We start from the raw sequence: 24475 nt of genomic DNA on the forward strand, positions 1-24475 counted from the left end.
CTCCTCCGCGGAAAGGGCAGTGAAGCAGCGCAGCCTCCCTTAGGAGATGCTCGATGGAAATGAATCCGGCACTGCAACGGCCCCCAGTTCGAAGCCGTGCAGAGATGGATAGAGGAATAATGTCTCGGTTCCTAAGACCATGGGAAATATGTGTTTTCCGATGGCCTTAGGTGACCCCTGTGAAAAGGTCATTCGACCCCCAAAGGGGTCGCGACCCACAAGTTGAGAACCGCTGTTCTAACTGCATACATTTGTAGACCTTTGTAGCCAGATTTTGCTCCACTGTATACTCCTAGTAGTTTGCATCAAAAGTTCCTCCAACATGGTCTTCCAATTAAATTTTCCTTCTTTTGTATCTTATCTTCCTTTCAAGGCATCAGGTAAAACTATTAAGTTTCATGATTATGATGACAAAATGTATATAAAAACAAGAATTATGGAAAAAAGGTGAGGAGACATATAAAATCTTTATTTTAAAAGTGAATATACTCTTAATTAGTGTTGCTTACAATGAGGCTGGGTGCTAAAGGGGCAATTTAAAAATCATGCTATAATTTACAATATAACCTAACTATTCTTGAATCTTATAATTCACAATAATAAATATAAACTTTCTAACTTTTCACTGTTTTTCATCATAGGTATACTCCATAATTACTGGAATATAGCTGCTCCATAGTTATTAGTAAAGTTATGTTATATGCAATAATTTATTGTAATTAGAATACCTAATTTATGTTTCTCTATGATGCACCAGAGTTAAGTAACTTAGTGATATTTGCTTTTTAAACTAATTATATTCTATTCACTTCCTTAAAAGAAATGACAGGGAATAAAAATAGTTTTACATCTTTGTTAACTTTTCTATTATAAATTTTGTTTTATTTATATGATCTAATATGGCCTTAGTCAGTCAGGACATAGTCATTGGATTAAATCAAATATGCATTCTGGCTGGTAATTTTTACTTTATTATTGTTGTTTTTGCATGGCCAGCCAGATGTTTAAACCAAATTTGGCATTTTTATTTACCTATTGAGTCCTTCCAATGGACCTAGGATAGGCAGATGTTGTTGATGATGGTGTTAAAGGTATTGTCATAGGATGTAACCTGTTCCAAGTAAAGCTGTCTTTTGCAGTTGATTGATGGTGATTTTGTCAGTGCTGATGGTGTTCTAATGGTGCTCCAGATGTTTTGGGATTGCACTCAAGGTGCCTATCATTATCTTTGCTTTCCTTTGCCACAGTTGTTCTATTAACAAGCCTTTGTACTTTGTGATTTTCTCCAATTCTTTCTCTTCTATTCTGCTGACTCCAGGTACTGCCACATCCACTATTCAGACTTTTTTGTCTTTCTTATTGGCAACTTTTAAGTCTGATGTGTGTTATGTGGCAGTGCTTGTCTGTTTGAATATTCAATTTCCAAAGCACTTTAGCTTCTTTTCTATTACTTTGTCCATTCTGTGACCCACTGGTCCATTTGCTTTCAGACAAATGTTATCCATATTCCAGTGCACCATTGTTTCTCTTTTATCATGCTGTTGTTTGCAGTTAATCTGTGCAATCTTTTTGCAGAAGATAACTATGTGGTGCACTGTTTCTTCAGCTTCATTGCACAAATGGCATTTGCTTTCTGTTGCTGTCCTTTCAATTCTGGCTTTGTATAAATTTGTTCTTAAAGCTTGATTTTGTGTAGCCAGAATGCCCTTGGTTTTTTTCTTCAACTTTCCTACTTCTAACCATTGCCAGGTCTTGTTATCTGCTTTGCCTGCTTTTTTTTTTTTTACTGTATTTGCCATGTAACACTTTATTTTGCACCAATTCTTTTATATTCTTCATTTTGTCTTTCTTATAAACGGGTTTGGTCTCTCCAGTACTCAGGAAGCATTCCTGATATACCAGCTTCTTCTTCTCTGTTCTTCAGATATTTTTCCAATGCCTTTTTTTCTTATTCAATTGTCTGGTTCACTTGCAGCATTCTGTGCCCACCTATTTGGCTTGGTAAATAGTCTGTCAGCAACGTGGCATGGATGAAGGGCATGATTCATTGTCATTATTTTTTTCTGGTCTCCTACTTAGGGCTTTTAGCTCTGCTTGAATCCAGGCCACTATACCAGCTGTTTAACTTACCGATGTTTTGTTCCATAGTCAACAAGGTGTTCAGACTGGATTTGTCATTTTTGTCTTCCTATTGAGTTGGGCAAATGTGGGATGGGCAGCTGTGGATGTTTAATGGTGTTACAGATTACAGGATGTAATCTGTTCCAAGTACTTTTGCAATTGACTGATGGTGAATTTGTCAATGCCGATGTGTTCAAGTGATGCTCCAGTTGCTTTGGGATTAGACCCAAGGTACTTAATATTATTATTAATTATCGCACAGTCAGCCAGATGTTCAGACTGGATTTGGCATTTTTGTCTACCTATCGAGTCCTTACCCAGGACCTGGGATAGGTAGATGTGGATGTTTGATGGTATTACAGATATCATCGCAGGATGGAAGCAGTTTCTAGTAAGGCCACCTTTTGCAATTGACTAATGGCGAATTTGTCAATGTCAATTGTGTTCAAGTGGTGCTCCAGTTGTTTTGGGATTGCACCCAAGGCGCATATTACTATTGGTACTACCCTTGCTTGCCTTTGCCACAGTCTTTCTATTTCTATTTGTAGGACGTTGTATTTTGTTATCTTCTCCAGTTCTTTCTCTTCTATTCTGCTATCTCCAGGCACTGCCACGTCCACTATCCAGACTTTTTTGTCTTTCTTATCGACAATTGTTAATTCTGGGGTGTTATGTTGCAGGTGCTTGTCTGTTTGAATTCTGAAGTCCCAGAGCATTTTAATTTTATCATTTTCTATGACTTTCTCTATTTTATGATCCCACCAGTTTTTGCTTACAGGCAAATGATATTTTTTGCAGATCTTCCAATGCACCATTGTTGCTACTTTGTCATGCCGCTGCTTGTAATCAGTCTGTGCAATCTTCTTGCAACAGCTTACCAAGTGGTCCACTGTTTCTTCAGCTTCTTTGCATAGGCGGCACTTACTGTCTGTTGCTGTCTTCTCAATTTTGACTTTGTATGCATTTGTCCTTAAGGCTTGGTCTTGTGCAGCCAGAATTAGTCCCTCGGTCTCTTTCTTCAATTTTCCTGCTCTTAGCCATTGCCAGGTTTTATTATTATCTGCTTTCCCAGCTATTTTTTTAATGTATTGGCCATGTAGTGCTTTGTCTTCCCATGCCTCTATTCTGTTCTTCATTTGGTCTTTCTTGTAGGCCAGTTTGGTCTCTCCAGTAGTTAGTAAGCCTTCCTGATATACTAATTTCAGTGCATCTTCATCATTGTTCTTCAGATATTCTTCCAAAGCCATTTTTTCTTCTTCAACCATCTGATGTACTTGTAGCATTCCACGCCCACCTATTTGCCTTGGTAGATAAAGTCTATCAATGTCACTGCGTGGATGAAGGGCATGATTCATTGTCATTATTTTTCTGGTCTGCCTATCCATTGCTTTTAGTTCTGCTTGAGTCCAGTCCACTATTCCAGCTGTGTACCTAATGACTGGGATTGCCCAGGTGTTGATTGCCTTTATGGTATTTCCTCCATTGAGTTTGGACTAAGATCTTCTTCACTCTCTTGATGATTGCCCAGGTGTTGATTGCTCATTTATGGTCATTTCCTCCATTGAGTTTGGATTTTAAGATCTTCTTCACTCTCTTGATGTATTCACCTCTAATCTTTTTCTTGACTTCAGTGTGAATTCCTTGATGTTGTCAGCTTGAAGGATACACAAGTATTTGTAGTACTCTTCCTCATCCAGACTCTTAATGTTATTTTCGTGGGGCATCTTGATTCCTTCAGTTTTCATTATTTTTCCTTGTTTGATAGTAAGTGTGGCACATTTGTCCAAGCCAAACTCCATTACAATATCTTGGCTATATATACGGACAGTGTTGAGCAGCGATTCTATTTCAGATGATGTTTTTCCATACAGCTTCAGATCATCCATGTAAAGGAGGTGGGATAGTCTAGCAGATGTTTTTGATGTTTGATAACCATATCCTGAGTTATTCAGTATTGTTGACAGAGGAAAAAGTGTAATAACAAATAGTAATGGTGATAATGAATCTCCTTGAAATATTCCTCTCTTGATATTAACCTCTCCCAGCTTCTCACCATTTATCTGCAACTGTGTCTTCCATTGTGCCATCGATTTTTGCACAAATTTTCTGATGTTTCTACTTACTCCTGTTATTTCTAGGCACTTGATTATCCAATCATGTGGCAGAGAGTCAAATGCCTTTTTGTAGTCAATCCATGCCACATTCAGGTTGGTCTTCCTTCTCTTGCAGTTTTCCAAGATCATTTTGTCTATTAGGAGTTGATCTTTTGTTCCTCTGCTATTGGGGCGGTTTCCTTTCTGCTCAGGTGGAAAGAGAGTGTTTTCAACTAGATGCTGTTGTACTGCATCAGCTACCACACCAGTTAGTAATTTGAAAGTTGTTGGTAAGCAGGTAATTGACCTGGTGTTGCCCCTTTTGCTGGATTTTTCATTATTAGGTAGGTTTTCCCAGTTGTTAGCCACTTTTCAATTTCTCCTCCTTGTGGTATATTGTTGAACTGCTTGGCAATGAGTGGGTGTATAACAGTTAGATGTTTCAACCAAAACCCATGCAGTTCATCTTCACCTGTTGCTGACCAATTTTTGATTTTCCTTGCTCTTTTTTCTACCATTTTTGTTGTTATTACTAGTTCTTTCATTTCAACTTCTCTTTTATTTGCATCCACCTCTTTTAACCAAGCCGCATCCTTGTTGTATTTCTTTGGGTTATCCCATATCTGCTTCCAGAACTGCACTGTTTCTTCCTTGCCAGGTACTGACTGATTCCTTGCAGTTTCTCCATTGATGGATTGGTAGAAACGTTTCTGATTGGATTGAAATTGGAGGTTCTGCCTATAGTTTGCAATTCGAGCTTCATATCTATTGATTTTCCTGGCTATAGATGTTATTTGTTGCTTTATTATTTCCAGTGCTTCCTTGATCTTCCTTGTTTCTAAGTGGTATTTCTTGATTAGGTATTCTTTGGTCTTCTTGTTCTTCAGCTTCTTTTCTTTCATTTGTTCTAGCTTGCTTGCATGTGATCTTAACTTGCTGATCTTATTTTCTAGTCTAACCTTCCATTTTTGTGATGCACTGTTTGTTTGTTTTTCTTCTTTGTTGATTTTGCATCCCAGGTATTCAGTTATAACTGCAGCTGTGTTGTACATTAGTTGGTTTGTTTCTTGCAGTGAATTGATGCTTATACTTGATATTGCAGTATTTGCATCTTTTAATGCTTGTGCTAGCTGTTTCTTTGGAACAAGCTTCAATGCAGGCAGCCTTATTCTGTTGTTTTTGTGCTGTTCTAGATGCTCAATTATTCTTTGTTTCAATTCTTTTATTTCTTTAGTTAGAGGGTTTTGTTATTCCTGAGGAAGAGGTGCCTGGTTTCCAAATGAGAACAGTTGTATATCTCTACTGGATTCTTTCACTGCCAACTCCCCCTGGTTTGCCTCTACATTCTGAATTACTTCTTGGAAGGCTTTGATTTCTTTGCCCTGGGTAAACCTTTGCAGTTCGTCCAATTCTGTTTCTGTAAATACTTTATTTCGTGTTATAAATCGGCGTTGATCTGCTAGTCTCTGTTCTGTTATTTCTGATTCTGGATGTTGTTCTTTCCAGAACTGGTGCATTCGTTTTAGATATCCTCTTCTTGTTGGACTTGATCTGTAGTAACAGAGCATTATTTCTTTGTTTTCCATCACTGTGTATCTGCGACGGGTAAACACCTTTTCTTCCAGTAGTTCTGCAGCTGCTGGCCCTCGTTGCTCAGCCAACAGTCCTGAGTCCTGTAACCCATTTTTCACCAGATATCCAGGAACTCCAATATCTAGCGTGGACCTTGTTAACCCGGGCGACGTCCGAGCCGGTATGGCATTCTGAAATTTACGTCTCACCATATTTTTTATGGGAGAGACACTCTTTGTCTGACTCCTCTGATGAGACCTGTCCAGTATGGTTGAACCTCTGGCATAGCTCTCATCTTCCTCAGAGTACACAAGCCCACAACCACGTCAAGGTAGTGCCTCACTGGGGGTATTATTATTATTATTATTATTATTATTATTATTATTATTATTATTATTATTATTATTATTATTATTTTGGATCATCGCACAGTCAGCCAGATGTTCAGACTGGATTTGGTATTTTGTCTACCTATCAAGTCCTTACCCAGGACCTGGGATAGGCAGATGTGGATGTTTGATGGTCTTACAGATATCGTCGCAGGATGGAAGCAGTTCCTAGTAAGGCCGCCTTTTGCAATTGACTAATAGCGAATTTGTCAATGCCAATGGTGTTCAAGTGGTGCTCCAGTTGTTTTGGGATTGAGCCCAAGGAGCCTATGACTATTGGTACTACCCTTGCTTGCTTTTGCCACAGTCTTTCTATTTCTATTTGTAGGTCTTTGTATTTTGTTATCTTCTCCAGTTCTTTCTCTTCTATTCTGCTATCTCCAGGCACTGCCACATCCACTATCCAGACTTTTTTGTCTTTCTTATCGACAATTGTTAAGTCTGGGGTGTTATGTTGCAGGTGCTTGTCTGTTTGAATTCTGAAGTCCCAGAGCAGTTTAATTTTATCATTTTCTATGACATTATTATTATTATTATTATTATTATTATTATTATTATTATTATTATTATTACTATCAGACAGATTTTCAGACTGGTTTTGTCATTTTTGTCCACCTATTGAGTCCTTTCCAAGGACCTAGGATAGGCAGATGTGGATGTTTGATGGTGTTACAGATATTGCCACAGGATGTAATCAGATTATTATTATGGTCTGTTGCACAGTCAGCCAGATGTTTAGACTGAAATTGGTGGTTTTTCTCCACCTATCAAGTCTTTCCCAAGGACCTGGGACCTAGGCAGACTTGGATTATTATTATTATTTATTAAAAATAATGACAGTTTAAGTAATGCTGCAAATTAATGGTGATCCTGGTTGACTAATTTTTACCCCTGGGGCAGGATTATAAAGATATTTTTTTTCTACACCTGATGTTTCACATATCAAATACATGATGCCTTCTGATCTGATCTTAGTGGAGGTCCAAGATCCTCTCTCTCCCAGTGTGAGAGATTAGATATAGTTGATCTTCTGGCTTTTTTTTTTTTTTTTTTGAACAAGCATACATTTAACTGATGTCATATTAGGTACCTTTTTAGTAATTTCCCAATCACGTGAATAACTTCACAAATGTGTCTGCCTGGAAGAGTGAAGAGTGACTGATAGCTTCTGGAGTCAAAACTAAATTAAACCTTTTTATAATCAGTTATTTAAGGGGAAATCTTGGGAGAATTCAGGAATAGCTAGCTAGCTTGAAAGTTTATTAAAAAAAAGTCTTGCATGAACTAATTAAAATGCAGTGTTAACCTTTCAGTAATTGTTAATGAGAGAATGGAGGATGTAGTCATCAGAGAAATAGAAGGAAGGGCGGTCTTGGAAATAATAGTTGCACCGGTAAGTGCTGTAAAGTGCTCTCCACCCCACCATCAGAATTCAAGCCTGAAAATTAAAAGTACTAACTGAAAGCAGAGCAAATTCAATTGTAGTATTGAAAGTACTTTTAAATTGAAAGCAAAGCAAATTGAATTGTGCCAAATGTTTCAGTGAGCACTTACATGATGGCTTTGACTGCAGTGTTAAGAAGCATCACATTGTAAATTTGTCCTCTGCCTGCTATGATTAGATATGTGGGAAAAGAACATAAGGCTGGTTAGACAGTTTCCACTTAGGGGACTATTCTCTCTAGCAATATGACTATAGCTTCTCAGTTTAGCCCATTTGAAGGACTCTGAACCACAAGTTGTCTCCAAGGCTGCCAAAGCAGATGCCTGTGTAGCATACATGAAGAAAGCATTCCTTTCCAGGAAGAAATTCTTTGGCACTGAAAAGGTCCTGGCCACTTTGTCATTCTGCATCTCTCAGCAAGTAGGTTTTCAGCCTAGGTGTAATGAATTAATCAATGGTGGTTGTCTCATTGGTACAATGGGTGATTTTGCCAAGCACAACTGTCATTTATTCTATTGACATAACATAGCTGTCTGCCAGAAATGCACAATTGAAGCACTTTCTTCCTTGAATCATGCCATTTGCTTCTCATAAGACAGCAGTATTCACATTAGACAGAGGCATGTTTCATTGACTGTGAATGAACAACTATGGACAGTCACAGCCTCCTTGCCGGAGCTAAATCCCCAGTTTCAGTGAAAACATCCCTTGGTGTTATTGTAGGGGGGCGAGAGACTTACTGATGAGAGACTGCTTGTTTTCCATATGACTTTGGACAACAGACTTAGTTTTTTTTTAAAGTGTAATGCAGACATTTTATGTATAACAATCACCTTCTCATAGTTACTTTGCCAAATATATAATTACATCTAAGTGTGTTTTTCTGCTGCACTACTAAAAGGTTGACTCCTTTCATCTTCTAAAACCTATACACACACCCATACCTCAATTATTCCTTGAATCTTCTCTGGCAGGGTAGGGAATATTACAGAATACAGAAGAAAAACCTCCCTCAAGCAAGCAGAAATTTGTTCACAAAATATTGGATTCAGCTTGGCTTATAGTATTGAGTCATTTCATGGAAAGTAGGCAGGAAACTGTGCCAATCTCTCTCTCTCTCTCTCTCTCTCTCTCTCTCTCTCTCTCTCTCTCTCTCTCTCTCTCTCTCTCTCTCCCCCTCCCTCCCTCCCTCCCTCCCTCTCCCTCTCTCTCTCTCTCCCTCTCTTTCTCTCTCTCTCTCTCTCTTTCATTTTACAACTTAGCACTATTTAGCATAAAGGAAATCTCAGTACAATTTGTCATTTTCTCTCTGTAATATTTATGCAATAAGGAATGGGTTGAGAACATGATTTTCCATTTCAGCATAGAAAGGACTTATAATGCATGAAATGAAGCTGAGAAGTTTAATCACACTATCTACTAAGCAATGAAATATCATATGGAGTTACTTGTTCTCCATTGCTGTACTTTCTCCTTGGAGTTTTGCCCCTTTCCAGAGACTGGAGAACTTTCCTGACAATGTCAGACATCCTGAGAGCCTGTGGATTCCCACTGTTATGATTTAGATCTTGTTTTTCTATATTCCATCACTGGGCAAAGATATTATCCCAGTAAAAATATGACATTGTTTAAAGTCTTGGTTAAAAGAACATTGGGTTGGAATGTCATCCTTATGTGAACACTGTAGTTTATCTGCATTTCTTTTTTATTATTGGTCAATTAAACATGCTTGTGACCTTGTGAAACGTGATTGACTTAGTTTCACTGTCTATGTTGCAATTCTTACAGTCAGCAGCATTTGTTTTTGTTTTTTTTTACTTTTCCAAAGCAGAGAGCAGAAATGTCTGTTTAGAAAGTTGTCTTTTAAATCAAATAAATGGCATTCTTTAATGAAAGCAAAGCAATTTCCTTGTAAATGGCCCATTTCTCATATATTTCTTATTTAGAATTTCTCTCTTCTCCTTGGAGTTTGCACAAGGCCCAGCAATTGTCTGAGATAAAAAAAAATATTATAACTGTATCACTATGAAGACAAATGGCTTTTTCTCTGAGAACGTGGAAGCAAGTACCACCCCCACTGCAATGAATTTTGACACGTTAACTGTGTGTTTATATCTTCCTATGATAAACAATTTGTTGTCAGAATAAAGAGAGTCTGGATTATATACATGGTTACAAAATGCTTTCTCGTGACAGAAAAATAAAATCTTGTCATAGTAAATGCATTGTCAAGTATGCACCACAGTCTTTTCGACTCAGGAAACCCAAAAATGGGAATAAATGAGAGAAGCTGTTTTTAAATATGCAGGAGAGATCATCATTTTTTATTTTTTATTTTAAGCTTTAATAAGCATTAAGACTGGGCAAAAGGAATATTGAGAAAGAATGCTGAATCTTATCATCTTCAGACTTAAACCACTCTTCATTCAGTCGATTGCCAGATAAACCTTCTAAGTATATATCTCCCATATCAAAATAAAACCAGAAACAAATGAAAGAACTATACAATTTCTATCTGTTTTTGCTGGAGGCAAGAGTCTTTGGTTCTTGCTTTTTCCTTTTTGGGTAACAAAGAACGATATACGTGTGTGTGTGTGTGTGTGTGTGTGTGTGTGTGTGTGTGTGTGTTTGTGTGTGTGTGTGTGTCCTGGGTGGACAGTAAAATATGCTTCTTCTGGGAAATGTTTGCTGGGAAGCAATGAGAAATTGTTAGATATGTACATAGTGGAATGCATATGAAATTTTGTTTTGTTCTAGAAGTTCTTATTTATGAAAAGCAGTGGAATGATTTTTTGCTTATCAAATCACACCCAGTCATCTGAAAGATTCCATACAAAGAGAAAGGGATTAAATACAACTAACTATATATTTCTTTTGGGGAATAGTCAATAGGGTACAATAGTCCATGTACAATGTTGAGCATCAGCATTATTCTGAGATTCAGGAAGTTGCAGGTTTCAGGAGTTTTTCAAGACTTCTGTGGTGTTCTGTCCTATCAAATTTGTACCATCTGCTCCCAAATTAATAAAATTCTGGCCTTTTAAAAGCAGGGAATTGGCTTCAAGAGTTAGGATTATGACATATAAACTGAACAAGTTTAGATCATTTATTTGCATATGCGAAAGAATGGAGAGGGAGGAGATTCTATGCTGTAGCAAAATCTGAAAAACCCTTCCATCAAGATAGTAATTCTAAATCCAGGGCAATCTATTAATGATTCAGTATTTTCATCCTGAGTCTCAGCTGATAAGTATACTCTTTTCTTTAATTTTCTCTCATTCATTATCCCTCCCTTCTTAAAAAAAAAAAAAGCAATCCTCTTAAGGATTGCATTAAGGAATGAAAGAGTGTGATGAAAGATACTTTTTTCTTAATGCCTCATCAACTGCTTGTGTAAATGTTTCATTAACATACTCGCTATTAATGTTGTCTCTTTCCCTCCCCACTGTAATAATTCTGTTCCCTGCACAGCTCTGACATACAAGTCCTTCTCTGTAATTGGTCCTGTTTTGTTCTACTGTGTTTTTCTTTAAAGAAACAGGCAGTAATGATGGGGGACAAATTTATGCGCTTTGCATTTGAATGCAACTTACCTAGGTTTGCATTTTTGATTCCCTCCAAACTCAGTGAACCTTTCAAAAATGGATCACAACTCAGTTGCCTTTCCAAAATGTACACTTTTCAAATTGTTTAGGAAAATGCATTCTTTTTTTAAAAAAAATATGCTGAAGTAAAATCAGCACAAGATAATGTTAAATAATTATAATAATGCATTATAATTTTTTAAGGGGAAATGGCAAAAACAGTGTGCTTTAAACAACATTGTAAAGAAAAGCCTTCTTCAAGTATTCATCTGAATGCATTAGACTGGAAAGGAAACAAAAATGGTTCACATTCAGATGTTGGCTTCAGGTTCTCTTGGCCATTCAGGCAAATATACAACTCTGCATAAGCTGGGGGTACAAAGCTACTTTGTTGGGTTCCCCCATGACACCAAAAGCTATACTTTGCCAAAGCAAATACCTTCCGAGAAGTAGTATGAAGAGTACAAGGCAGAATTATAACTGTAGAAGTTTAAATAATATATTCAAGATGTACAAATCTTTGTGCAAGCTCAAAAAAAAAAAAAGATAAAGGAATCAAATTAGTATGGGGAGAAAATGAAGTGCATTTAGAAAAGAAAAAACTTTAAGAAACTGAAATGGACAGATATGTTAAAATGAAAAACTAGGAAAACCTGAATTTGTCAAAGTCACTCGTCTTTGACAATCTTAGGAAACATAAAAGAAAACATGTTTAAAGATATTTGTCTCTCTTTATGTGTCTGTGTGTTTGTGTGTGTGTGTGTGTGTGTGTTTGTGTGTGGTACACATATTAGTACAAACATTTACAGTACGTATACAAGACACACATTGAATTTGCTGTGTTTTCCAAGAATATGTATACATTTTAGAAACATCCATGTTACTTACGCAGTTTAGTCCTGTTTCCCTAAATGTGTGCAGAAGAAAGAATAGCAGCCTCTATTAATTCAGACAGGAGGCCCAAAGTAGAGCTGTATTTGTAGTCACTTGAACACAAGGATAGTTGCCAGCATGATCCTGCTTTTTCATATTTTGGACCATACAGTGAGCTAAACTCACATTCCAAGCAAAAGAGCTCACTCCTTTTGGAGAGTGGAAAAAGGAGGGTCTGGGACATTAATGGCCTCATTCTCTCCTCATTTTGAACACACCCATAGCAAAAAAAAACAAACCCTGTTTTTTTGCCGGTAAAAAACAAAGTGGGCATGTGTCTCTTAAAATAACCAACTGCTATGGCCTCTGGCTATTCACTTCTGAAGTGTTTGTTTCTGTGGTAATGCTATATAGTCTAAATCAACACTACTTCAACAGCATTCTTTTTGCTAAGAGACAAGTCCAGCTTTCCATCATCAGACAATTTTCAATTTAGCTGTTTTCAGATGCACAGACTAGAAGGACATTTTGATGCTGGAGATGTTAAGAAAATAATATTTCAGAAGGCAGTGACAAACTCCATCTGTGGAAAGAAGATGTTGACAAAAACAGCATGGATATGTCTGTGCAATAATTATTAAGAGTTGAGCTCAATTCAAAGGACTCTTTATATTACAGAATTATAATCTTTTCCTCAGTGCCATATTTATTATTTCAATTAATATCACTTTTATCCTCTTTGCCATACCAGAAAAAAATGTGTTTCCATCCGTGCATTCAACTCTAACAGACTTGGTTCTATATACGTGATTGAGGACTATAAGAAGAGTTTCTATATTCTTTCCAAGTCATGTAATAATATTGTATTGCTATGACTTTAATCTGTGTCAAATATCATTCAAATAAAGCAGGAGTACCATCCAGTATATAGTTCCAATATGTGCAGAACAAGTAAGACTGTACCCAAAATAACTGTGATATTTTTCAGCAAATAAGGAATAAGAGCTTTTAGAGAATATGCTTTATTAGCCTCTATGACATATGTGAAATCAATAATTATCTCTATCCCATTCCAATGTCTATTTGCTTAAAATATTTTTTATATATTTTTTCCCTAAAATATCCATTTTTAAAATTGGAAGCTTAGCACCAGAAAGAGAAGTTAGGTAGGTTATATTTTCTCTAAAGTAGCTTTGCTAAGTTGACCTCCCCTTGAACCTCCTGCTTAAATCACTGGAGAAATCACATGTTCCTGTCTGGAGGGCAATTTAATTAGGAAAATCTCAGTGGACAAAGAGCTAACTTCATTACCAATGCCACTATTCAAAACAAAATCAGATAACCATCACTGGCCCAGTCCCAGCAATGTTTTACTCAAAGAAGAGATGTGATTATATATGTCTTGTATATTTTGGCCCTGATGTGAAGATCTGAAGTGGGAATTTTCAGCTTAGAACTCAATGCTTAAGATTTGCAATATATTGACTGCCATATCTGTAGCAATCTGATTTTCATATGCAAATGGGGGAAGGGTTAAAATAGTAAAAATGTAAATTTAAAATAAATGTTATGCTATGAATGTAAATTTAAAATAAATGTTATGCTATACAATATGAAGAGTCCAACCTGTTAAAAGTAAAGTTTGCCTTGAATTTTTCCAGCAATAAAATGAAATTGGGTTGCCCTTGTCTTTGTCCACACTGTTTTTCAAATCTGGTCAATAATTTTAGATTTTTCTAGTGTCTCTAAACCCAAGATCTCCCAAGGTCCTTTTATGGTTATTTTTAATTAGTTAGTTGAGATTAGCTAAGGATAGTTAGATGCTCCTAGCTGCAATAGTAGTGTATGAATTTTATGTAGTTAGGAGGCTGATCCACTAAGAAATGTCTTCTTATGGGATCTAGGAAGAGAGCATTTTCTACCATGGTAGAAATTCCCCAGGAACTTGGTCCCTGCCCTTTTGGCCTTTAGGAAGGGCCTGGAGATTTGGCTTTGGCGTATTGCCTGGTGATTTGGTGGTGGTGGTGGTGATGAAATGGAGCCTGCTAAATGTTTATGCTGTTGGTGAGTTGGATTGCATTATGTTTTTATTTGTTTTATTTGTTTTTAATGTGTTTCAATAGCTTTTTGCTATATGATTTTGACCATTATGTGTCTGTGTGTATATGTCTGTCTTTTCACTTTGTGAGCCATTCAGTCATGATGGTAAAATAGGCATCTATCTAAACCAGTGGTTCTCAACCTGTGGGTCGGGACCCCATTTGGGGTCAAACGACCATTTCACGGGGGTCGCCAAACAAGGCTGTCTGCCTTTTTTTCCCCTTTTCTTTGGACATGCCCCTGGCACCTGGTGATGTATAAGTGGTTGGGGGTCACCACAACATGGGGAACTGTATTATGGGGTCACGGCATTAGAAAGGTTGAGAACCACTGATCTAAACTGATTGAATACATAAATTATGCATAACTATATATTGTATATATGAATGTATCACTATGATTGTTATTATATGGTTCATGTGTCTTTGTTCTCCAACCATAGTGCAAATTAGAATGGCAAAACAATAGCCATCCAAATGTTGTTAAACTGCAATTCAGCTATGGAACAGCAGTCTCCCAGATACCATGGTTTTTAAGTAAACAATTACACTACAGGTATTGCATCAGTTTTTGGGGTTGAAATGTTGTGTTCTTGTTCTTCCTTATATTAGGGGAAAGTGACTTGAGTTTTGATTATGCTGATAATTACTTCCAGGCTATAGGCTGTATCATATTATTTTTTTGTATCTTTTTATTGCATCATTTTTAATCCAGTTTATGGAAATTGGAATACATGGCACTCAGAGTTATTAGCAATTGTCTTGGCCTTTAGGTTTATTGTAATAAATAAGTAAACTCTTCTCACTTCCAGGCAACTTGACCAATAGTGAAGAAAGTTGGAAATTCTCTAACCCTCAACTAGACCAATTGTAGTTGCCCTGCTTTGGACAACATGGGAAATTGTGATTAGTTTTTAAAATGTACATGGAAATTTCTGATCAACATCAATGTGTGAAAGAGGAAGGAACAGATGTGAAAATGAAGATTTGCGAGTCACCTTACCTAAATATAAACAAGGACTATATATGTAGAAGGAAACATTGTTTTCCACTATATGTGTACCAGGCTAACATTTAAACACATAGTTATATTAGTTAATATTACTATATTAAATATTTTCCCAGATACTTTATTATTTGCTGGAAATAGATTGGAGGAAGAAAATATAAAATAGCTAGTAAGGAGTTTCTATATGAAGACTGTGCTGCAGGGGGAGGGGTTGGGATTAAACTGTTGACAAACAGAATATTTTTTTTTGTGACTACAGGAATCCCATTTCCAGGGAAACTAAGGCTAGAAAGCTTAGGCACAGCATCTCACAGTTAATTAAAGAAACGAGTGGAAAGCATCAAGGCAGCCTCCCTTCTGTATGAATAATTCACTGCTGTATCCATTATTTAAAGACTGTTACTTCACCACAATGATTTCCAGCCTGAGATGGATTGGTCTCAAAAATGAGAGATAAATTGCAACGAGGCCTACAGCTATATAAATAAATTGATCTGAACATTTATTTGCTCATCTAATTAGTACTGTAGTTTTTCCAAATAGTGGGGTAATGTATTACCTTGACAGTCTTTACCTGCTTTAAGATATAATTAACAGTAGAATTTTTTATTATATGTAGGTGTGCATGTATGTGTGTGTATATATCAATGTATATGTGTATGCATTTGACTGTGGACTTATTCGCTTCAGACAGTGTATTTCAGACGTGTCCAGAAGTTACTATATTGCTCAACAATTGTACTGACAAATATCCAGCTTCTTGGAATTGTAGATTATTAATTGACTTTTAAAATGGTCTCCTGTTGCCATCTTCAAAGAGACAAAACTGTCCTTATTGATATTGTATATTTTCAGGATTTTGTAAACCAACTTGAGAGGCTGCATAGCTAAAAGACACATACTAATTCTTAAAAGACGCAGGCGAGCAAAGAAATTAGAATAGTTTTGTGTAGCACGTAATGGAGAATGTTAGTTATTGAAATTTTAAAGTTTTGTTCTTTGTTTTAAATACCACATACTGCTTTTTCCTAAACTGTTTATTTTTAATCAGGAGAACAACTATAATTAACCCCAGTGCCACAGATGGCTCTCTGCTCTGTGTCTGTCACCTCACCCATGACTTAAAAGCTCCCACTAGCAACTTCCTAATCAGATAAATAGCAGAGAACATTTGTTACCATGTCTTCTTAATCTTTCCCCCCTCCATTATATATTTGTTAATTGCTTCTGAGCATGTGCAGCAGCTGCATATGCTCAGAATTTTCCTTCACTCCATGTTATTAATGTTATAGCTCGGCAATCTTTCCCCTCTTATATGGTGGCTATTACTTTGCAGCCACAGTCATGCTTAGAAGCTTCAGTCTAATCCTAGAAAATATGTGTTCATTGAGGACCACTATTCCTTCTTCCTTCCTAAATATGGCATAATAGAGTCTTCCCACATTTGCATTGTAACCCTGGATTCTAACCCATCTGTAGCTGATAGTGTTTGTAGCCAAGTCAAGACTTTTTACTGGCTATTCCTAATTATGAACTGCTCAACTTTTCATCCTTCACTGTTTAGCTTGTCAAAGAAATGGATGTGCAGTGACCAGAGGAGAAAGGACATTCCTGTTACAGTACACAGTAGCCAAATGGTGTGGAGATTTGCCTACAATGAAATGAAGCATAGCAAATAACGTGGATATCTTGTCCTTATTGATATTGGTGCAAATCAGAAAATGTTACTTTTAGTGGATAGCAGGAAAGATGGGTGGAAGTTGTCTTCCCACCAAGCTGTGTAAGGGCAGAGGATGACACCGTGTGTTCCTGCCTCCAAGAAATGATCCGTGGCCTGTTTTCATTAATCAGTGACCTGTTGTTTAAGCTAGGCATGTGGATCATTCTTGAAAAGGCTTAGGAAATGTTGTTTAAGTGGTTTTATCATTGCAAACTTAATGTACTTGAGAGGGAAATCAAAGAATGTGAGATAAAAAAAATGAACACCCCGTAATGAATTCTGAAGTAATTTTACAGCCATATCTAATGATAATTTTGCATATGTTTCTTAATGTGTTGAGCTTGTTATTTCTAATTTAGTCACGTCGGAGGAAATTGGAATGGTTTGGCACATTGTTTGCATGCATCCTCTCCAAAGTACATGTTGGTAACTTTCCGGAAAGATGTAAAAACTGATTTGGTATACAAAGGGTTTGGGAGAATAGGAAGTGGGGCACATGCAAACAATGGGGCAGAAGACTGGAGCAGGAAATTAGATTTTTTAAAAAAGGCTGCAAAATGCAGTCAATCATATTCATCCCCCTTGTATCCTAAGCAGCTGCAGTCAGCAATTTAAATCAAATAAACGATGTTTCCAGCACACTGTTAGTGATTTTATCCAATAACTGTTGTTTCTTTTCTTTCAGAAATTTAATTTGCTTCTGTTATGCCAAGGTCACAGATTGGGAAATATTCATGAACGTTAAGTGTCTGCTTTGATGCCAAGGGTCAGTGCATTAGCACAAAGGGGGAATTAATCCAATGTGCCAGCACACCCAATTATATTTAAATCGCTTTAAGTGAATGACTGTGGGTTCCTTTTCTTCATTTCCATCTGGACAGGCAGAGACGAATCAAAGGAGAACTTCACACATGAATATTCAAGACGAAATATTGCTTCATTGTCAGCTCTAATTGCTAGTTTTACCTTATTAGTAGAAGCTTTTCTGAAGCTGAGGCTGACATCCATTTGTTTGCACACTGTTATTAGTCAAGACTCACTGAAGTCTTGTAATTAACACCTCCACATTATCTCATGCAGTGAAAGTAAAGAAAAACACATATGACTCACTTTGTTTCAGCTTTATTCTTGTTTGCTGTAGCCAGGTCCTTGAGAGGGAGTATAACTTTATCAGACTGCCATATGGGAAGCCAAACTATGACAGTCTCTCCATCATTCCACCTCCCCCCACCACCACCAAGCACCGTGTGGAAGTACACTACTAACTCAATATCAATCAATTGTAAAACTATAGAATCCAGCATTATATCATATAGCCATATATATTTATATAATATTGTCTGGGTGTTGAACGGCATGGTGGCCTAGTGGTGAAGATGCTTGCCTCCTACTCGAAAGATGGATAGTTCAACCTTAGGTAGCAGCAGATGTTTTTCTCCTAGGACACAAAGAAAAATAGATGTTGCCAACTCTGCATGGCGTCAGGAAGAGCATCTGGTCAGTAAATGTTACGGGATTACAGGGTTGTAAAAAGAGAGGTATGTGTGTGTGTGTGTGTGTGTGTGTGTGTGTGTGTAGACACACACTGGGTGTGCATGACACACATGCAGGTATAGCCAAGAATCTGTTTTCCTAGGGATACGTAGCTGGGATTTATTTGGGATGTTATTGGGTTTAAATAACTTTGAACCTAAACTAGATTGATTTTAACAGATTTGTCAAATGTATAAATCCAAATAAGCTGCTTATAATATAAACCTCTAGTCCAAAATTACTTGTGATTTGGATATTCATCAGAGAGATATAGTGTATTTTCAAAAACGAGCTTTTATTCAGAAAGAATGGTTTTATCTACGTAGTACTTTCAAAGAAGGCTAAAACAATATGTTTCCCAACCTTGGCAGCGTGAAGATGTGTGGACTTCAACTCACAGAAATCCCCAGCCAGCCAATTCTAGCTGAACTCCACACATTTTCAAGCTGCCAAAGGTTGAGAAATACTATATTACAGGACTGTTCTGTTCTGTTTAATGGTTTCTCACTTATATTTTTGTCCAAGGAGCAAGAACATTAAAAGAACATTTTGATAACTGGAAAGATAAAATGAAGCTTGTTTGAAAAATGTGGGGTAGTCAAATATTTTTTCTGATATTCTATGTTCAGCATCCATCCAGTTCTGATATACCTTCTATAACTTCCCATGCCATTTGAACAATAAACAAGCCCCCTTAATTACTTTTCGTTTATCATAATTTATCACAATTCATTAGCTCCATGCACCTGTCCTGAGATTTTGCAGTCTCAGTCCTCATTTTACTGACCTGAGAATGGAAAACTGAGTCAATCTTGAGCCCCATCAGAATCGAACTCCAGACTGTGGGCGGAGTTGGCCTGCAATACTGCATTCTAACCACTGCGTCATCACAGGCATTATATATAAATATAATAAAACTATGAATCTTCAATACGTTGGCATTGAATCCAGCAATTATTAGATATTTCACTAAATTAAGCATTCAGAAATTCATCCAATCTTGTTTCAAAGGTTAAAACTATCAGGAAAATATTCACAAGGCACGTCTATCATTAGTTAATATTGTCTGTGAGAGGTCAGTAAAAAATTACTGCTGTGGCACCCACAAAGAAATCCCCATCCCTTTCGTACATGCTATTGCCAATGAATTTTTAGGGATGATGGAAATCCATGTGTCTATTTTGTAAAATGTGTTTTGTCACTAGCTTAGGAAGCTTTAATGAAACCCCTTAGCTAATGCATTTTTCATTATTTCAGTTATTGATCTAAAACACCTCTATGCTGTTGCTTTATTATATTTTTATGAACAATTAGCCACCAATGCTACTGTTTTATTGTGACATGGGAAAATTGTTAACATGAGTACTTTCATTACTGTGATTCTCCAAAGGTTAGTTTTACTTTTTCAATTAAAATATCTATAAATACATGCAATAAAAAGACAACAAATCATACAGATTTATAATTTCTCTTGCATGTGCCATATATTATTTCACATAGTAAAAATAGTTACATCTGAGATTCCAATAAGAAATATGCATTTTTATGCATTCTTATTTTTTTCTTCTCTACATGTTGCCATTAAAACTCTTAGTTTACTCCATAAGTTAGTATGTATTTACATGTTGCTAATATGAATGTCATTTATTTAATGCAAATGCAAAAGCCATACAAGTGATTAAAAAAATCTTACAGTGCCCTGTATTTTCAGGTTATGACAGAGCTGTAAAACAGGACAACAACAAAGATTGTTCAGAGTCGAAATCATTGAATAGTTAGATTGATTGTCACAATCATTCTAGAAAACGTTTTAGTCCATTGCAAGATAGGATACTTACCAAACATTTTTTTAAACAATTTATTCATTCATTTCCAAAAATATTGTATCACCCTCTCAAAAGACTCTGGATGGTGTATCACAAAACAAAGACAAAAGAAAGCTCCCATAATAGTAACTTATATTATCATTAAAATGTAACTCAACACATAGTTATCCAATCATCATCAATTAGGTGAGGACTGTTTTTAGTCAGAAAAGCTTTCAGTGCCTTCTTGAATATCAGAAACAACATGGCTATGTACATAGTTTATGAAGGCAACTGCAGAGGAGATATGCTTCTGATACATGGCCTTTTTAGAACAACCTTCTCTGTATCCTCCACACAGTCCTTCCACTTTTCCCCAAGTGGAGCATAATCATATTGGACAAGGGTTCTCAACCACTCTCAACTCATCAGGCACAAGTTTGGCAAGATAGTTTTAACCTGAAAAATTCCAAAATCTTGCTAGACAAGAGTACAACTTTGAAAGATACTGCTTCCATACCCCTGGCTAATGTCATGTGATCCACTAAACTAGAGGCTTTCCTGGACAATAATTTTACTTCACCATCAGCATGTTCCATTTACAGAAATTTACTGTTGTAAATTTGATGATGTCAATACTATTTAACAGAAAGCCCAGTACTGATTTGTTTCCCCTATTGATTTCTATATTGAAAAGTCCAATTTTTCATATGAAAAAATTGTCCTGTCATTCATCCCTCTTTTGCAATGCCTCTTTTCATTTTGGAAGTCTGTCCTTCTAAGATTTTGTACCCACTGGGTTTAATTTTTCATATTTTTATTCTGCCATATTATTTCAAATGGGTTGGGTCTATTTACAAAGTAGGCGTTTGGATTTTTTAAATTATTATTTTAGGGAGAAGAAGAAGAAAACATTTGTTTTACTTTCTTCAGTGTGGAGAATTTCTATTGGCCCAACCTTTGCTCATAGAAAATAGGGGAAATTTATGAGAACACAGCAAGAATTTGGCTGATTGATCTGAACAGACCTATCTCCACTGGTGACTTATCTTTTCTTCTAAAATTATCCAGCTGTCACTGTGTTCAAATAAAGTAATAAGGACAAGCTTCATATAATTTCAGCAAAGTCTGACTGATGCTATGAAAAAGCTATAAGTGATTAGTGGAAAAATGGCCACAGTCAGCCATATTCTTACAAAATGGTATCTATGTAGCAATATGAAAACCAGAAAAGTAACAAAACTCTGTAGAAATATAACACTAATTTGGATGTACGTTTCACTACAGTAGCATGAGCTCAGATAACTACATGAGCCAAGATGATAATTTTATGTTTCCAGGATTTGCTGATTGCCAGAGGACATTGCTTTTGAATACATATAGTTCCATATTTGAAATACAAAAAGCCCAGGCCAACCAGCAGGACAAAATAACAAGACTGAAAGTTAATTGACCATTAAGCAGTTATTTGTTTTCAATAGGCTACAGTGAATTGAAATTTGGCATGAAAACTGTAACATAGATGTTATCAACTGTGAATATCCCATTGTTTCATCCCTGAAAAAATAACTAACCTCAACCAGGATGTCAGCCTGCACGTATGAGAGATAAAAATGTGATAACAAGAGGGAGACACATTCAAGTATGGACAATCCCATTTTTCTCTAGGTTTTTGCTCATGGAGAAGATATTTGGAGGCTTTCAAGTTTATTCAATTGAATAAGCTTGTGACTGAGGATCCTGATAACCCTTGTTGCAGACTCGAGTGCCAACTAGACATAGCATTCCCAATAATGGTTATTAGAGAAAAAGATGCTCTTCTCACCTGTATGTTCTTTCCAATCCTCAGTGGTGTATATTAAATTTCAACACAGGGCTGCAGTTAAGCCTTCTAAAATGAAGTATGCAGCACATAAAGGTCAATGTTACATTACTAGATAGTACTTTTATTGAATTTATCCTCTTGAATGGTTACTTATTGGAAATACGGGCGGTATCATTTTAGAACAATGACATATTTTTTAACTGAAATGAGAAAAAACCTTAAACCACCCATTCAACCAAAATTGATGCAGACTTCTGGAAATTGCACACAGCCACAAGATTAGTGTGGGAATATGTAAATTAGCAAATCTGTCTTTTCAAATTAAATATGTCGTGGCAAGAGGAAGGTTTATAATAAAGGACTTTACCTTCAGGGGTCCCCAATTCCCAGGCAGCCCACTTCTGGGCCTTGAGCCATTTGGAACCATGGAAGTGGTGGATGAGCACGTGCACATGAATCCCCACTTGCGTGAACAGGTGAGCAGTTACATGTGTGCTGCATTTGCACACAAATGGGGCTGGATGTGCTTGCCTGCCACTCATGCAGAACTATTTCCTCACCATCCTCGCCAGTCTGCAAAGCTGAAAAGGTTGGGAATTCTGCTTTACTTTATAAAAAGGGCTAGTGTGCTGTAGTAGAAATGGTATGTATGTTAGTGGAAAGATAGACTTTGTTCTCCTTTCTCATTGTTTTTGCTTCAGTTGAGTTAAATACTAAACTGGAACCCACCCACTCTCATGGCAGCTAAGGATGTGCATAAAATCTCAAGAGTGCTCATCAGTCTCAAAAGGTGTGCCACCTTCTGTATGGTAATGACGTCTTCATGGACTTCAGGTATGTTCACTTTTAAAAAGTGGCATTTAACATCTTTCTCAAGATGTTAAATATATCTATACATAATGAAGGCTCTGAGATATATATGCTATTAGAATAGATCTGGGGGAGGAAGAAAAGCATATTTAATGTTAAAATGTCTGACTATTCATTGCAAAGCTATTGGTTGTTACAAGCAGTTAACATTCATTTTGTTGCTTGACCTCCCATGAAAGGTTAATAGTCTAAAATCTGGTCATTAAATGTGGTAACAAATGTTTTTCAGGGAAATTATTGCTTCCATAAAGTCCAATCAATGGCTCCTAGGCAGCAGCAGCTCCTGATTCACTGTTCTGACTAATGAAGAATTAACTATTTCCATGCAGTTAATAAAGACTTTTCAACAATCTGATGCAGAGCATGATTCCCTTGCTTTGTAATTAACATATTATCCCCAGGGTGCTAACACTCACATATGCAAACCAAGATTTTTTTTTTCTTTCCAGAGATGACAAGCCACAAACACTATACTGTTTCAGCTCAGATGGAGTTGTCTACTAAGCCAAACAAAAGAGATTCTCTGGAAGAAAGGAAGCATTGAGTCTTTAAGGATAGTCACTTACCAATTCATACTGACAATGTTTGTTATGATTGAAATTTTTATTCTGCTCCCCGGCAGGTTGGAACTCCAGGTTCATTAAGGAGCTCCAAAGAGAAACAGCAACTTTGGCAACAATACATAAGAAGTCGACACTATTGTGTGCAAAAACATGCAACAACACAATCAATGTACGTCTCACAAAAATAAAAGGAAAAGAATATTTATTCAGTGTAAAGCTCATCCCTTTCCTGCTCAAAGCTCAAGGATATAGGATATTTTAGAGTCAAAATAAAATCATTTTTACTCATTGCAATTTTTAAGGGCATGACTTAAGGTCTTGAGTCAGTCTGTTAACGTGAGAAAAAGTATAGCCTAGTTCACTGTTTCTCAACATCATGTATGCCTGGCTAAGGAGTTCTGGGACTTGAAATCCACACATCTTTAAGTTGTTGAAGTTGAGAAACACCAGTGAATTTGTGTTATCTCCTGACCTTCTCTCCCTGATTTCTGCTAAGGGAATGGAATTGCTTTCTTTGTAACTAAAAATTTTCAGGCTCTGCTTCAAAACGTATCACTTGTCAGTTCGTTTGTTGGCAAAGCCAGACTGCTCACCTGCCCAGTGAAGGCTCTTCTTTCTTTTCTTTATCTGGTATTTATGAAAAAAGGCTATGCAAAAACAATGAACAGGGTCAGGATGTTCTGTGGGGCTGGAAAGTGTATATCTGCTGAAGTACAGGCCTCATCAGATTTCCAGGGATGCTGCCTCTGGATTCCAACCCTTGATGGAAGATTTGGTGACTTGTCCTATGTGCAGACTTAACAACTTCTTATCAAAGACCACAATATCTAAACTGTTTAGACTTTAGACTGACATCTTTTCAAGGAGTCTAGAAACTGATGTGGTTATTCAATTCTGACTTCCCTGTAGCATAACTATAAATGCTTTCATATTGGCATTTTTATAAACAATTTAAAACTACAGTTAACATTTTTA

Source organism: Crotalus tigris, unplaced genomic scaffold, assembly GCF_016545835.1.
Source record: "Crotalus tigris isolate CLP2741 ecotype Arizona unplaced genomic scaffold, ASM1654583v1 scf7180000017628.32516253702:7417878, whole genome shotgun sequence".
NCBI classification, from domain to species: Eukaryota; Metazoa; Chordata; class Lepidosauria; order Squamata; family Viperidae; genus Crotalus; species Crotalus tigris.